Genomic DNA, 9,953 nt, shown 5'->3' with positions numbered 1-9,953 from the left:
CCCCCCCCCCCCCCCTCCCCCCCCCCCCCCCCCCCCCCCCTCCCCCCCCCCCTCCCTCCCTCTCCCCCCCTCCCCTCCCCCCTCTCCCTCCCCTCTCTCCCCTCTCCATCCCCTCTCCCTCACCCCTCTCCCTCTCCACCCTCCTCCTCCTCCTCCTCCTCCCACCCCCATTCCTCTCCCGCCCACCCCCCTTCCTCCCCTCCCCACTCTTCCTCCTCCCGCCACACTCTCTCCCCCCCTCTCTCTCCTACCCCATCTCCCTCCTTCCCAACGCCCCCCCTCCCCCACAACTCTCTCCCCTCCCCCTCTCTCTTTACCCCTCCCCCTCCCCTCTCAAATTCCCCCTCTTTACTTCCTTGCCAAAGCCATTCTTGCCATAGAGGGAGTACAGAGAAGGTTCACCAGACTGATTCCTGGGATGTCAGGGCTTTCATATAAAGAAGGACTGGATAGACTCGGTTTGTACTCGCTAGAATTTAGAAGATTGAGGGGGGATCTTATAGAATCTTATGTTTCAATGTTTCCCTCTCCTAACGCCCTCTCCCTCTCCCACCCATTCCTCTCTCCCCCCCCACCCCCCCCTTCACTCTCTACCCACCACCATCCCTCTACCCCCGCCCCCTTTCACCCTACCCCCCCCTGTCCCCACTTCCACCACTCTCCCCCTACCCTTCCCTCACCACTCTACCACTTCTCTTCCTCCCTCACCCCCACACCTCTCCCGCCCCCACCCTCTCTCTCCCCCTCCCTTCCTCATCCCTCCCCTCTCTCCCTCCCCACCCATTCCCCTACCCCCCCTCTGACCTTCCCCTCGTCCACCTCTCCTCCCCTCCACCATCCCTCCCCCCACTCTTTCCCCCACACCTCCCCCCCCCCCCCTCCACACTTCCCCCTCCCTCCAAACTCTCCTCCTCACCCTCCCCATCCCTCTCCGCCACATCTCTCTCCCCCTCCCCATCCCTCTCTTCACCCCATCCCTCTCCACCCCTCTCTCTCCCAATCACCTTCCCTCTCCCTCACCCCCTCTACCCCATCTCCCTCCCCTCCCTCCCTCTGCCCGCCCCGCCCCCCACACCTCTCTCCTCCTCCCCATCCCTCCCTCATCACCCTCTCCCAACCCTCTCTGCTCTCCCCGCTCCTCACCCATCTCCACCCCTCCTCCCATCCCATCCCTTTCTTCCCCCACCCCCATTCCCTCTCATTCCCAACCCTTACCCCTCTCCCCCCACCCCCGTTCCCCCTTCCCACTCTTCCCCCTCTCCCTCCACACTCTTCCTCCTCTCTCCCTACCCCCACACATCTCCCCACGCCCCCTCTCTCCACCGCCACCCTTCTACCCATCTCCTCCCACGCCATCCCTCTCCCCCCCCCACCCCTCCCCTCTCTACGCCACCCCCTTACCTCTCTTCGCCTGCCCTCTTCCCCCCCCCCCTCTGTACCTCTACCACCACTCCCCCCCTTACCCCACTCCTCTCCATCTCCCTGCCCCACCCCGTCACCCTCCCCCTCCCTCCCCCTTTCTCCCCCCAACCCCTTCCCCCTACAACTCTGTCCCTCTTCCATCACTCCCCCTACTCCTCTCTTCCTCGATCCCCACTCTTCCACTTCTCTCCCCCCTCCCCCTCCACTCTCCCTCCCCACTCTTTCCCCTCTCTCCCCCCGCCCCTCTCTCCCCCTCTCTCCCTCCTCCCCTCCCTCCCTATCACCCCTCCCCCACATCTCTGTCCCCCATCCCCCTCTCTCACCCCCTACTCCGCTCTCCTTTCCCTCCCAAATCTGTACCGTTTCCTCCTCCTCCCCTCCCTCCCCTCTTCTCACCCCACTACCACCACCTGTGTGTTTCGGGGGTGGTTAAAGTGAGTGTGATGCCGCAGCCCCCCCTCACCCCCCGCAAACGCCGTTGGGGAAACCGACCCAACGGGTCTGCACTTGGTCTAGTACTTATTAAAAGTCTGAACTTGTTCGTGTGTATATGTGTGTGTAAATGAGTGTGTATATGTGCGTGTATATGTGGCTGTCTTTACATCTTCGCAAAAAACACTACGCTGTAACGATTACATTTTTACGTATTCCGATTTCCATTTTCCCCATCGAGGTCGGGACAACTTATATGAACATTTTATGCTTTATTTCTCGACCCATTCTCGACTCATTACTGATTAAAAGTCCCAAAAAGTAAAAAGACCACCACTGATGACATCAAAGGGATTACAGATTAACAATAAGGAGTAAGGCATTTAGAACGGAGACGATGAAACACTTTTTTCTCACAGAGCGGTGAGTGTGGAATTCTTTGCCTCAGAGGGCGGTGGAGGCAGCTTTCCTGGATGCTTTCAAGAGAGAGCTAAATAGGGCTCTTAAAATAGCGGAGTCATGGGGATATGTGGAGAAGGCAGGAACGGGGTACAGATTGTGGATGATCAGCCGTGAATGGCTGTGCTGGCTCGAAGGGCCAAATCGCCTACTTCTGCACCTATTATCTATTGTCTATTGACCACCAATGCAGCGTCGGCTCCTCCGAATCGTGAGGCTTCAATCGATCCGTTCGCGGGGCCTGTCATCACCCGGCGCGGCTTAAAACCGGCCGCGGGTCATCCATCCTCCGGCGGGGACTTCAACGTCGTGAAGCAGCAATTTTACCGCGAGGTGGTGGAAGATCCCGCGGCTGAATTTAAGCAGCGCCGCTCCGGGCGATGAAAGGCAACGAGAAAGGGCCGATTCAAGCTCCGATCTATGATCTTTGCTCTACCAGGACGTCTCCCACCTCCAATCACCGCGTTCTATCCTCAGTCCCATCCCCCTAATTCCGCATCGGACCGACGACTCCCTCCTCCAATCATAGCGCGGAATCATCATGTCCCGGCCTCCCATTGCCTGTAGACCGACGTCTCTCTCTCCCCATCGGATCATCAGTCCCATCCCCACTGCCTCGCGGAAAGCGGAGATTTTTAATAGTTTTTTTTCCACCGAATTTCAAAATCCGGATTACAAAACGTGTGTGTGTGTGGCAGGGGGGGGGGGGGGGCGTGAGGTGGGGGTGGGGTGGGGTGTTGTCCCCACCTCTCCAAAACATGGAGGGGACGTGTACCCCCCGCTCCCCCGGGATTTCCGCCCATGCTGGGAGATGCAGACGCGAGAAGTTCACATGCGGAAACATCCCAGTATTTAGGAGAATTTAGGCCAGCCCTGCTTGTGGACATACCATCGATTGAGGTCAAACCACCGAATACTGACGACCCCGTCCGGCCTCACATGACACTGATTAGCATAATTGATACCACCTTCGCCCCAGGGGAGAAGTCGAGCATTATGTGATCGCTACCCTCCAAGTGAGTTACTTGTGAACATTCAGAATTGTGGGGGTAGTTAGCGGAAACGATTAAAATTCACCAACTCTACCCCGAAGACCCACGTGTGTTGGTTAAAGCTAAAATCCCAAGGGATATCAGGGTCAATGTGGCCCAGTGGGTACAGGCCAATCCATTGACGACTAGAGAGGACCCTGGCAATGAGGATAGATACCTTTATATTAAGGAGTTAGTGGGACAGCGCCCATGGCGGTGAAGCGTAGTGGGAGGGGGATGGGCAGGTAATTGCCCGGAGTTGGGAACTGCTCGTTCTCCTTGTCACCGCGTGAGTTTCCATCGTTAGCTCCTGGGGAAAATTGTCGGTCATGTGTAAGAAATAGGCGTAAACGTGAGACAACATATAACCAGCGTGAAATAACAAGTGATGGGCCATTGGACGTCGGTGGGCTAAAGCGCGCGGTGAATCCAGTAGACGTAATGGCAGACGCGAATGTAGACGCCGGAATGGTCAATGCACTGACACCCGTATCCCCACGATTCTATTCCCTGGAGCATTCCGTTGCACACCACTGGTCCGCCAGGATCAGCCTGTCACAAGGGCAGACGTGAGAGGAGGTTAATTAGTCATAGAGGGATACAGCGTGGAAAAAGCCCCTTCGGCCCCAACTTTCTCACACCGGGCAACATGCCACAACTACACTAGTCCCACCTGGCCGCGTTTGGAGCATAGCCCTCCAAACCGGCCCTGTCAAGGTACCTGTCTAAATGTCTTTTAAACGGCGGGATGGTCGCTGCCTCAACGATCTCATGCGGCAGCTCGTTCCATACACCCACCTGTGTGGAAAAATTGCCCTCAGGTTTCTATTAAATCTTCCCCCCTGCCTCACTCACCTTGAACGTATGTCCTCTGGTCCTCGATTCCCCTACTCTGGGCAAGAGACTCTGTGTGTCTACCCGATCTATTCCTCAAATGATTTTATCACCTCTATAAGGCCACCCCTCATTCTCCTGCGCTCCACGGAATAGAGTCCCATCCAACTTAAACTCTCCTTATAGCTCACACCCCCTGGTCCTGGCAACATATTTGGTGGGCCTAAGGATATGTTTCCGCGCTGTCGGGTGAACGAGGGGGGAGAAAGGATGGGAAGTGGAGGGAGGGACAGAGACGGGGAGAGCGGGTGTAGGTGCCGGAGGGGAGGGGGTTACAGAGTCGATGGGGTGGGGTCGTGTTGTGTAGGTGCCGGACGGGAGAGGGTTACACAGAGGGGGAGTGGGGTTGTCGGGGCAGGACGGAAGGGTGTAACGGAGACGGGAGGAGAGGGTGTAGGGACCGTAGAGGAGGGGTTTACAGTGACGGGGAGGGGAGGATGTTACAGCGACGCGGAGAGGGGATCTGTACCTGGCAGGAGTCGCGGCCACTCCCCTTGTAGCCGTCACACATTATGTTGTCAGTGATCATTCCTGGGTAGGAGCCATGACAATCCACTTCGCTCATAGCCGGGGCGTCCAAATACTGAAGCTTGTCGCCGCGAAACGCTTGTGGGGTAAAGGTGAGAGATGAAACCCTCTCCCCATTTCTGTAACCCCCTCACTCCCGGCCCCTACAACCGTGGGTCAGGCCGTTTACAGTAGCAAGTTTAGGCGGCTCTCACAATCCACGCCGAGCTGGAAGTGAATGGCTGGCAGTTAAAATGTTCAAGATTGCTAATGGATTAAAGATTGATGTTTCACTGTGTGTGGCGCTGTTGATCCTTCACAAACAACCCCCTCCCGTTCTCTCTCTCTGTCTTCCGTCCCCTGTTTTTCCTCCCACTCCCTCTCCCACTAGTCCCGGAGTCGCACCCGCGTCCCTGGTACGCCCCCCCCCCCCCCCCCCCCCCCCCAGCCGGAGATGAGACACAGCTCGCCGGTCTGGGCGCACTTCGTCGGCAGGGAAACGGTGTCCACATAGCTGTTGACGGCGGCAGGTTGGGACAGTTTGATCAACATGATGTCGTTGTCCATAGTGTAGTAGTCGTATTTGGGATGTTAGATCACCATCTCCGAAACGATGAACTGTTCCGGCCCCTCCGCAGCCTTGATTTCATTCTCGCCCAGAAGAACCTCTATTCTCCTACGAACAGACCGTGAAACCAGACCGCGACTTAAAACGAAACTCGACCGGAGGGGATGGGGTTACAGCGACGGGGAGGGGGGGGGGTGTAGGGGCCGGAGGAGTGGTGGGTACAGAGAGGGGGAGAGTGGGGTGTAGGGGCCGGAGGGAAGGGGGTTACAGCGACGAGGAGAAGGGAATGTAGGGGCCGGAGAGGAAGGGGTTACAGGGACGTGGAAAGTGTAAAGGACCCCTGCACTTACAAGTCGTGACACTGAGCTCCGGACACTACCCAGCGCGGGTTAATCAGGGCACTGCTGCACAGATGGTGGAGGGAGGTAGGGACGGACGAAGGGAGGGAGGAATGGAGGGAGGAAGGGAGAAATAAATTGAGTGGTACGGAGGGAGGGAGTGAGGTGGCAAAGAGGGAGAGAGAAGCGCGGGGAATAGGGAGAGGAAGGGATGGAGGGGATGGAGGAAGAGGGGGAGGTGAGGGGCGAGGTGGAGGGAAGCTGCGGATGGGGAGAGGTAAGGGGCGATGTGGAGGGAATCTGTTAATGGGGAGAGGTGAGGGGCGAGGTCGAGGCAAGCTGTGGATGGGGGGGGGGGGGGGGGGGGGGTGGAGGGTGGGGGGGGGGGGGAGAGGAGGGACAGGGCGGGTAGGGAGTGGGTTACAGAGCCAAATCTTAACTAAAACTCAACTAAAGGAAAATTAATTTAAACTTAACCTAAACTCCAAACTCAAACCTTAAACTAAAATTATCACAATACCTCCGCTCACTCTTCCTGGGCCTACCTGATCTCCCGGTTGCTCAGCACTTTAACGCCCCCTCCCATTACAAATAAAAAAAGTTACTAAAACTCAAACAAAACAAAAAGTTATTTAAACTAAATTCAAACTCTAAGCTCAACACTTAAGCTAAAGCTATCAGAACACCTTCGCTAAGTCCACCTGTACAAACCTGATCGACCTATTGCCAAACACTTCACCTCCACCACAGCTAACATTGGCCTGTTTCCCACATCATCGCTTTTTTTTGCATACCTTTAATTAATTTGTTCTATATCTCCACATCACCATCTATATCTCTCGTTTCATTTCCCCCCCGAATCTCGGTCTGAAGAAGGGTCTCGAGCCGTAACGTCACTCAGACCTTCTCTCGAGAGATGCTGCCTGATCCGCTGAGTTAGTCTAGCACTTTGTACTTGTCCACGTTATCCAGATAGACGCAGCCTGGCCCGCTGAGTTACTCCAGCACTTTGTACCTGTCCACGTTCTCCACAGAGATGCTGCCTGACCCGCTGAGTTACTTTAGCACTTTATACCCGTCCACGTTCTCCACAGAGATGCTGCCTGACCCGCTGAGTTACTCTAGCACTTTATACCCGTCCACGTTCTCCACAGAGATGCTGCCTGACCCGCTGAGTTACTCCAGCCACGCTGTACATGTCCACGTTCTCCACTGAGATACTGCCTGACCCGCTGAGTTAATCCAGCACTTTCTACCTGTCCATGTTATCCAGATAGACGCTGCCTGACCCGCTGAGTTACTCCAGCACGTTGTACCTGTCCACGTTATCCAGATAGACGCTACCTGACCCGCTGAGTTACTCCAGCACGTTGTACCTGTCCACGTTCTCCACAGAGATACTGCCTGACCCGGTGAGTTACTCCAGCACTTTGTACCTATCCACGTTATCCACATAGATGCTGCCTGACCCGCTGAGTTACTCCAGCACGTTGTACCTGTCCACGTTCTCCACAGAGATGCTGCCTGACCCGCTGAGTTACTCCAGCACTTTGTACCTGCCCACGTTCTCTACAGAGATGCTGCCCTACAACAAACGATTACAATATATGCACAAAGTAATGATGATATGGGAACCAGGCCAATGTTAGCTGTGGTCGAGGTGACAATTGTTTGGTAACCGGTAGATCAGGTCGGTCCAAGTGGACTGAGCGTAGGTGTTCTGATAGTTTTAGCTGAAGTGTTGAATTTAAAGTTTTAGTTTAGTTTAAAATAGTTTTACATTAGTTTGAGTGTACGTTAATCAATGTCTCTGTAAACCCCCCAACTCCCCCCTCCCCTTCCACTCCCCCTCTCTTTCCATCCCTCCCCCCCTCTGCCAACCCCTCTCGCTGCTCCCGCCCTCTCACCTTCTCTCCTTTCCTCCCTATATTCCCTCTCTCCCTTGCCCCATCCCCTCACGCTCCCGTCTTCCCTTTTCGCTCATCCCATTCCCCGTCCGTCCGATCCTCTCCCTCCCCCCCCCCGACCTCGCCCAGCGGTACACGGGCTTGGATCAGCACAGGTGCGGCCCGCTCGCCAAAGGCATCCGCGCTCAGACCCCACACACCATGAATATCGTTCTGCTCTTCGTCTTCCTGGGACTCGCCGGTAAGTTTACTGCCCCCGGGCCCAAACTACCTACCATCACCCCTTCTCCTCCCCCCCACTTCTGTCTCTCCCCCTCATCTGTCTCCCCCTGACTCCCACTCCTCCTCTCTCCCACCCACCTCTACCCATTGTTCCTCTCCGTGCCTTCTCGTTCTCCCCTCTTCTCGTTCCCCCTTCTGTCCCCCTCTCTGTCTCCCCCTGCTCAACTCCCCCTCCTCACTCACCCTTCTCTCCCTCTTCTCCATTTCCTAACTCCATTCTCTACCCCTCTCTCTCTTTTCTTCCCATATCCCCCTCACTGTAACCCCCTCCCCCTCCCCTCCGTCCCCAAAACTCCCTCTCCCCGTCTCTATAACCCCCTCGTCTCCGGCCCCTAGACCTCCAGCCCCTGTCACTGTAACCCACTCTTCTCCGGCCCAAACAACCCCCTGTCACTGTAACCCACTCCCTTCCCCTCCGGCCCCGACACTCCCTCTCCCCGTCTCTATAACACCCCCCTTCTCCGACCCCTACACCCCCTCTCCCCGTCACTGTAACCTCCTCTTCTCCGGCCCAAACAACCCCCTCTCCCCGTCATTGTAACCCCCTCTTCTCAGGTCCAAACAACCCCTCTCCTCGTCTCTATAACCCGCTCTTCTCCGACCCCGACACCCCCTCACCCAAATCTCTCATTCTCTCTCCCCTCCCCTTCCCTTTCTTTCGCTCCCCTCGATCCCCGCGACAGGGCGGAAACAGTTCCTTCGCCCCAGCGATGATGTTGCCAGGATTAGAGTGTGTGAGATTTAAGGAGATGTTTAAGAAAGAACTGCAGATGCTGGAGAAATCGAAGGTAGACAAAAATGTTGGAGAAACTCAGCGCGCGAGGTAGCTTCCATGAGATTTTCGACCTGCTAGAGGCAGAAAAAATGTTCCCGATATTGGAGGAGTCCAGAACCAGGGGGGCACAGTTTCAAAATAATGGGTAAGCCATTTAGAACGTAGACGAGGGAACACTTTATCTGACATAGAGTTGTGAGTCTGTGGAATTCTCTGCCTCCGTTCTCTGGATACTTTCAAGTGAGAGCCAGATAGGGCTCTTAAAGGATATGGGAAGAAGGCAGGAATGTGATAGTGATTGGAAATGATCAGTCATGATCACATTGCATTTCGGTGCTGGCTCGAAGGGCCGATGTCTTACTCCTGCACCCACTGTCTATTGTCTATTGTGGCAGAACATTCCACTGATTCGCAAATTTTGAGGTGCATAAACGTTTCCTCATCTCAGTCCGAAAAGTCTTAATCCTTATTCTTAATCTGTTACTCTTGGTTCTGGACTCCCCCAACATCATATATAACATATAACAATAACAGCACGGAAACAGGCCATCTCGGCCCTACAAGTCCGTGCCGAACAATTATTTTCCCCTAGTCCCATCTACCTGCGCTCAGACCATAACCCTCCATTCATATCCCATCCATATACCTATCCAATTTATTTTATAATGATAACATCGAACCTGCCGCCACCACTTCCACTGGAAGCTCATTCCACACCGCTACCACTCTCTGAGTAAATAAGTTCCCCCTCATGTTACCCCTAAACTTCTGTCCCTTAATTCTGAAGTCATGTCCTCTTGTTTGAATCTTCCCTACCTTCAATGGAAAAAAAAGCTTGTCCACATCAACTCTGTCTATCCCTCTCATCATTTTAAAGACCTCTATCAAGTCCCCCTTTAACCTTCTGCGCTCCAGAGTATAAAGACCTAACTTATTCGACCTTTCTCTGCAACTTAGTTGCTGAAACCCAGGCAACATTCTAGTAAATCTCCTCTGACCTCCCTCTATTTGACATCCTTCCTATAATCGGTCGACCAAAATTGCACACCATACCCCAGAATTGGTCTCACCAATGCCTTGTACAATTTCAACATTACATCCCAACTTCTACACTCAATGCTCTGATTTATAAAGGCTAGCATACCACAAGCTTTTTTTACCACCCTATCTACTTGAGATTCCACCTTCATGGAACTATGCACAGTGATTCCTAGATCCCTCTGTTCAACTGCATTCCTCAATTCGCTACCATTTACCATGTACGTCCTATTTTGATTTGTCCGGCCAAGATTTAGCAACTCACACTGATCAGCATTAAACTCCATCTGCCATCTTTCA

At 54.6% G+C, this 9,953-nt stretch overlaps 1 pseudogene; it reads right to left on the bottom strand.

Moving 5' to 3' along the window:
• Positions 1-3,256: 3,256 nt before the first annotated feature.
• On the bottom strand, positions 3,257-7,737 carry LOC129693713 (trypsin-like; annotated as a pseudogene).
• Between the last annotated feature and the right edge of the window lie 2,216 nt (positions 7,738-9,953).

This window comes from Leucoraja erinacea, unplaced genomic scaffold, assembly GCF_028641065.1.
Source record: "Leucoraja erinacea ecotype New England unplaced genomic scaffold, Leri_hhj_1 Leri_398S, whole genome shotgun sequence".
Taxonomy (NCBI): domain Eukaryota; kingdom Metazoa; phylum Chordata; class Chondrichthyes; order Rajiformes; family Rajidae; genus Leucoraja; species Leucoraja erinaceus.
This window is presented reverse-complemented; position numbering and strand designations above follow the sequence as displayed.